Source organism: Pithys albifrons, chromosome 11 (assembly GCF_047495875.1).
Source record: "Pithys albifrons albifrons isolate INPA30051 chromosome 11, PitAlb_v1, whole genome shotgun sequence".
NCBI lineage: Eukaryota > Metazoa > Chordata > Aves > Passeriformes > Thamnophilidae > Pithys > Pithys albifrons.
In genome coordinates this window covers 16,259,065-16,266,306 of record NC_092468.1, presented here as the reverse complement: position 1 = coordinate 16,266,306, position 7,242 = coordinate 16,259,065, and the positions used below count along the sequence as shown (strand labels likewise).

Sequence of the window (7,242 nt, the reverse complement as noted above, 5' to 3'; positions counted from 1 at the left end):
CTCACTACCTGCCATGGCTTCCAGTTGGGCAGGTCATTATACACCCTGTGTTCTGGGCTGGCTTCCCAGGAGACCCAATTTCACACAAGAATTTCAGGAACAGTCTTGCATATCCTGGTGGTGGCTACAGCTTCAATCCAGCCAGGCATTTCCTTACCCTCTGGAAAAGCCAAATGTACCAAACTGGTGTTCCTGACTCTCTCTTGCAATACATGGCTTCTCTGCCACCACCACACACACCCCGGTTCCATGGAGCAGGTACTGCTTTGGTAGGAACCAGGCTACAGCTAAGGCACCTTCATACTCACTTACGTGGTGATGCTGTCATCCCAAAGATGCCAGCCCATGTCTATGCTGCTGGAAGAAGGTGATGCTCCCGGGGTACATCTGCCTCTCCAGGGGAGCGAGAGGAACAAGCATTCTGTGGCTTTGTGACCCAGTAAATAGGTTTGGGTAGGTTTACCCCCATTGCCTTCCATCTAGGGATGTGGGTTATGGAGCAGCACACCTGCCAAACGCTGCTGCCCACTGGCACAAGACCAGCCCTTAACAGCCAGTGAGCCACAGGCAGCCCACAAGCCACAAATTGCTGAACCCAGGACGTGTTACCCCATCTGCAAGCCTGAAATGTTACAACACTAGATTTGGGGAGCCAGGGAATCTGCAAGAAAGCTGTTGTGGAACTGCTCTGCTCCTCTATAGCTTCCTTACTCCTCCTTGTATAGAAGGAACCTTTCTCTCCTTGTTGAACATCTGCTATGGTTTGCTCATTTTTCTGATCTGTAGACTGTGAGAGAAATCACTCAGTCCTCTGTCATTCCAGTGTCCCCTGAGGCAGCAGAGATGGCTGAAGAAAGGAAGACAAAATCCCTGCATGAGGCTGAGTCACCATCCACCAAAGACCACAGCCGGGCTGTACTGCTGTCTGCATCTCTGTGTCAGGATTCCCCTACCTTCTGCCAAGAAACACAAGAGTGATATGAATTTGATTCTACAGTGGAAGAAATCAGTCACAGAGAGGTTTAATCATACTCTGCTTTTCCAGAGCTGCCCATCCCTTTTGGAAGACCACAGTGAATCCAGGTGTGATCTGGGTTGGACTCAGCTGAGCTTTTCTCCCTGAAATGTACAGAACTTGATCCACATATGCTTCTGCTGCTCCTTGGTTGGAAATGGTATTTACACACTGAAAGAAATCTCTGGGTAAAGCTATTTCTGAAGGAGAAAGGACAAGAAACCCTATAGAATAAGTTTAAATAAATTGTCACCACAAATTGTCACTCTGACTCTGTTGCCCTCAGTTGGTCAGTGCCACTGCAAAGAGGGGCACTGCTAAAGCTGATGAATCAAAGTGCAAAAATACATTGTTAAGGCAGTGACAATTCCCACCAGCAACCTTGCAGATCTGCTACAGCCAGACTCTGGTCAACTCTGGAGGAGAAGGCATTGACTGCTCTCAAAATGTGGTCTCCACTGAGATTCACAAGGATGGTCTTCACAGTCTTGGTTCTCTAACGCTGTCAACTTTTCACTGATACAGTGGGGCCTTGTGTCAGCTCCTCTGCAAAGGACAAATGAGGTTTCAAGTGCAAAACCAAGGCATCTTTTAACAGGACAAGACAGCACCAGATGGGTAAGGTAGGAGAAAATCCACGGCATAGCCCTCCCTGAGAGAAACCCGTTAAAAAAGAATTAGCTTGCAGCCTTTGACCCCTTTCACATGCACAAACCCGGGTTGCAAAGCAGAGGGATGGTGCTGGGTGGTGTTAGAGGCTGGTGGCTGCTCCTCCCTACACAAACTCCCCCAGATGCTGCCGAGGAATGGAGCGGCAGTTGGTTATTATTTTTAGCCCCCTGTTCACGTGGTCTGAGGATCAGATGCACATTCCCAGATGCTCATTCCACAAATGCTGAGATCCCTCCAACCCTCGCACAGAGTTGGCACGGCACATTGCAGTGCTGGGGGTAACAGCAGGAGATGGAGGCTCAGCTCCCCCCGTCCTGCAGACCCACATGTACACGTGCCTGTACACGCCACCTGCTTCGCTCAGGAAGCCTCCAGTGAAAAAGGCTTTCTAGGAAACTTGAGTGAATGAGCGTGAGGAAGTCAAACCAAATCAATCCATCAGGGCACATACACTGATGAACAACCTTTGCCCCCTGAGGATATAGAATTGCTGGGAAGGTGAAGGGCCAGGTGTCAAGGGGATAAACCAGGCAGAGGCAGGGAAAGCAGGAGACAGGGGCTGCCCATGGGAGAAGCAGGGTGTTAAAAGGGGGATGCAGGAGAGCAGGACCTGGACCAGGCAATGAAGGTGAGCCAGGCAGCTGTGGTCCCTCTGGCAAGCACTTCTGGGGTGAGTATCACTTCATCCCTCAAAGGAGAAACTGATCCAGGAGGGTGCAGAGAAGAAAAAGAGAAAAACAAGCTCCCGAAGAAAAGTAATACAAAGGAAGAACAGTCAGTGCATTCTCAGCTCTGTCCCACCCTTTGAAGAAGCTGGAGGTGGACTCTGGCATTTCTGAGGTGTGGGGAACAACCTGGGCACATGCAGAGCATCCACAGGACATGCACGTTCGGTCTAACCCTGTGGAAACATGTGTGAGCTCCCTTTCCCATGACCACACAATTCTGAATGGGCTGCCTTGCATCCAAAATGTCAGATGAATGTCTGAAGCCCTCACCTTCCACCCAGGCAACACTTCTGGGCAGGGAAAAGAGATGCTCAGGGTAACCTTGGTCCAGGGATGTTCTGCTGGGAGGTGATGTGGTATGGGAATTGAATGACACTGGGTTTGCCCAACTATGTGAGGTAAAACATGATCCAGTGGCTGCAATCTGAAGCCAGACAAATGCAGATTAGGTGTAAGATGTGTTTCTCTCAGGAGCTTAATTAGCCACTGGCACAGTTTTGGAGTGCTGTGATGGATTCTCCATTACTGGCAAGGGTCCCATTTGCATTTGGAGGTATCTCTGAGTGCTCTGCTCTTGTTCAAGCACAGATAGGGATCTAGCAGCAGAAGTGTCAGGGGAACAGCGCAAGGCCTGGGCTCCCTGGCCATCAGCAGCAGTGGAGCATTCTTGATGGTGTCAGTTTTGGTTCCAGTGGAGATTTGGAATGGCACCAAAACTGAGAAGAGAAAAAGCCTTGCAGATAAGACCCAGGATACTGAAACACCCCTGGTTTCAGTGGTTGTTGTCAAGTGACAAGGAACAAGGACCATGGGGATGTGAAGAATTCAAATCCCTGCTCCATGGCAGGGCCATTCCCATGAAGTTGCCGCTCATTCACTCATAGCAGCACTGCAGTGAGTAAGCCATGTCTTGAGTATTCAAGGCCAAATGCAAGCATGGCTTTGCCTGCTCCACAGGCTGTGAGCAGTTTCCAGACCACCCCACCCTCCTCTTCCCTTGTTCAGGGTGCTTGCACAGCTGTATGGCTGGGAGAGGCTCAGAGTGGGGTTGTAGGCTCAGGAGGACTTCTGCAAGCTAATGGGGTTGCCCTGGCTTGGGTCCTTGAAGAAAACTGCTTATCTTGCTTGTGGAAAATTGTGTTTTCTTGCAAGGCTTCTGTCTCTTAGACAAGTTTCTGGTAGATAGCTGTGGAGTGAGTCACTTTTCTTCATGCCTCAGTTTCCAAATTAACTGAGAGACCAAGTCTGTTCACCTTGATTCAGTCACAGCACTCCCGAGGGAGGAGGAGAGGTTGAAGCAAACCTGCAACCTTAAGCCCACAGCTTCCAGGAGCAAAGCCTCACAGCTCTTGATATCACACTTCTTACCAGCACAGTCATCTTGAGAGAGTTGTTGTGATACACTGACAGGCTTCTAGCCCACGGACACTCAGCAACTGCGACCGCAGCGCGGCACTACATGCTGTGCATCTCCCTCAAGCTCTGCTTCTTCCTGGCTGGCCAGGACATCCCTCCTTCCAGTGGCATCCGGAGCAATCACCTTGGGGACAGGGTCCCAGAAACACTATGTGTACTGCAGCAGTTCCACATAGCCAGCCTTGAAGGGAAAAGAGAAGAAGGGGGAAAAGGGACTTTTTCAGGTTCACAGCAACCCAGAGCATCTCTGGGGAACAGACAAAACTTTCCCAGATGCAGCCAGATCTCTGCATGTATAAGTGATCTCTGTAATAACCCCCAACAGGGCATGGCTTTCTTCCCATAACAAAAAATTTGACATACTCAGATCAGTAAGAAGAGGAAATGTTTGCTGCTTTTATTAATAACCTGAAGAGACCTGTGCCTTCTGTTCTTTAGCCATAAACTGCCAGCCCCACATGGAGCACATTTTCTCATGATCCTTCAATTTTCCACAATACTCTATTGAAATACACAGAATCATCTCTATTCCCGTTTCTGTTCTGCTGAAGGTCAGTAGTTTGTGAATTACTGCAGCAGTCCTCATGATGGGCTCTCACAGTCTGCAGGTCAGGAACACTCTCCTCTGTTAAAAACTACAAAATGGCAATCAGGCCTTTCTGGCTGCCTCATGTCCTGCACAGCAAACAAGAACTACAAATATTGTGAAATACTCTCAGAAAAAAATTTGGTTGCTGTTCGAGCCCTTAGAAAGTATTTTCCTGTGTCCACTTCTGCCCTTAAAACTTCAAGCAGGTAAAGCAGGACTTGCTTTCCCAGCTGACCATTGAACTGATTTCCTCTTTATTTGTTATTCTGTCTGGGATTCTTTTCTCTGTAAAACCCATGTACACACAAACACAGACACGTACAGAGATCTCCAGCCCATGGCAGATCCCATCTCTGTTCTAGGGAGAAGTGTGGTCACTGACTGTTAGGTTAGCCTGAGGCTGGGACACCTGGACTCTATTCCAGACCTGCAGGTTGCATCTCTGAGATGTGCTGTGCCTCAGTGCCTTTGACTTGAACAGAGGAGGGATGATTCTGATCTCCTTTGCAATGTGCTTTAAGATCTAGAGACAAGAAGAGCTGCATTGTGGTGGTGGTATCAGAGCCTCCCAATCCCATCGTTATTTTGCATTACTTCGATGCCCTTGAAATCAAAATATCACACTGTGATTTCATTAGTTTTCAGAGAGGATATCAGCAATCTTTCTCAAGTGTGTGCATGCATCAGGTGAGGGGCTGAGGGTGGTGGAAGTTACCTGAGATGAGTATTAATGACTAACAGCTCAAAGCTCCAACACCAGCAGTGAGAACATCTAAATCAAGATTGAGGCACTTAATTAAACCTTTATTAAACTTCCTTCAACACATGGGCATAATTCTCTCTTGTTTTTTGAAACCATGAATTAAAAAAAATGTTGTCCTCTCACGCTTAGGAGCATGTTATTTCTACTTTACTTCAGCATCAGTTTGTATTCAGGGAGCAATAGTTGTCAGTGTCCAGCTCCCTCATTTTATCACCCACGGAAGCAAAATTAAAGCCCAGCAACTGGTGTTTCCTTGCATCAAAGGCCTGTTATAGTCAATATCTTTGCAGGACCAGGGCAGTCTACTGGCCCTTTTTTGGCTAGCTGTTTCAAGGAAGCAAGTCAGCTTTGCATTAGGATTAGAACTCCCCCCAACTCTGATTAAGAATATCTGAATGAACAGGATGGAGGTCCCTGCTGCCAGTCAAAGTGGACCCCAGCCAATCCAGGACCCAATATTTTGTTCCAGTGACTTTTGTAATCAGTATGTAAACCTTCATTTGGACCAGCCCAGGCAGGTGGTCCTCTAGTCTTCCTGTTGCATAGCCCTGTCTCAGATAGCATACAGAAATAATAATATTAAAATCCCTAATATCATTAAGTTAGTATAATAATTAATCTTTACTACTTAGACCTACCTCTTACACTTTCAAGAAACACAATGACATTCCCTGACTGGGTTCATTCACCTGTTTCTCCTTGGAGAAAAGTCTATATCACATGCTCTGTTATAGAGGGAATGAAGGATAGCACATTTATGGTCATCCATGCATTTCAGTGCACCAGATGGAAATATGGTATTCTCTTTTAAACAGTTTGCTGTCCTTGAGTGGCAGTCACAGTGCTCCCTGATTCACAGGGAGCTGGAAAGCAGCCAGAACAGCCGCAAGCCTGCAACTAGGTTTTGCAAGTTTGGGCTGATTAGCCCACAAGACTCCTCTGATCTAACCGTGCTTGGAGTGATTTCTGTGTTGGTTTTTTTTATTGTGCCAGGAGTGAAAGATATGTTATTCTGGACCTGTAGTTGGGCAGTGCCCCAGCTGTGATGTCTAGGCTGTGTTTGGAGCTTCAGGAGACCGAACCTCCTCAGAGACTGGCAGCAGAGCAGGTTGAATGCTATTGGTCACACCATCAAGCAAAAGCAGAGCTGGGATGAACCCACAGGACATGGTCCTGCTTCCTGGTGCTGTGATCACAGCAGTCTGAAACACATCTAGGACACAGCACACTAAATCTTTAGTGTGTGCTGAAAGGAGCAACCTGTTGCAGAACAGTGTTTACTTCAGGAGGCTTGTCTTTACTTAAAGGTCAAAGCATGCCTAATGCCTCAGTAGCTCAAGACTTTAGCACTTTCATGAAGGCAAATTGAAAGCAATTGTCCTTTCCAGTAAAGCAAACCCTGAAGAACTGGGTTCTCCTTTCCCTTCTTCCCAGTCACTTTGTTAAAGTGAACTGGACATGCTCTGAATTTATGCTGAGGCAGGTGGAACAGGACCCAAATTCCTCTCTTTCCACCAGGGGAATGGTTGGGCAAATGGAGCTGGAATTCCAAACTGCAATAGCTCCTGCTCCCTGACAAATCCCCTACACCACCCTTGACTCAGAAATGTCAGCAGTGTCTCACATGCTTTGATGCACTGGGGAAGGTACGAAGTTCTGTTCATCTCCCAGGAGACCAAAGCCTCCAGAGACTAGCAGGTCAGCATCTGAGACTCAGGCAGGACGCAGAGGTGGCCACAGGATGGCCAGTACTCACCCATCACCCACAGCACATCCTCTGGCTGCACCATGGTGTCCACCATAGACACTCCATCCTGCTCCCTGCCCCCACCAAGAGATATTTTGAGGGCCTGTTTTGATCTCCTTTGCATGTCAGTTATGCTATTTCTGAGCACTTTTATTTTTATTGTTTTCCGGTGGTGAGCTTGTTGTCTTACACTCTCGCCTTGATCTTTTCCACTTCCTCTCACTTTTATGCCTCTTTCTTTCCCCAATGGGCTGATGGGTTGGGTGTTTTTGTCACAGCTAGTGGAGGAGATGTGTCCATCCCACATTGGCC

The 7,242-nt window shown here is 47.8% G+C and overlaps 1 protein-coding gene across 1 annotated transcript in view; it reads left to right on the top strand.

Moving 5' to 3' along the window:
* The first annotated feature begins 1,586 nt into the window (after window positions 1–1,586).
* Window positions 1,587–7,242, top strand: part of LPP (LIM domain containing preferred translocation partner in lipoma) — a 425,132-nt gene continuing 419,476 nt past the window's right edge. The window contains exon 1 of the mRNA XM_071566772.1: window positions 1,587–1,638. The gene's annotated coding sequence lies outside the window, so the exon portion shown is untranslated. The remainder of the gene's footprint in view (window positions 1,639–7,242) is intronic.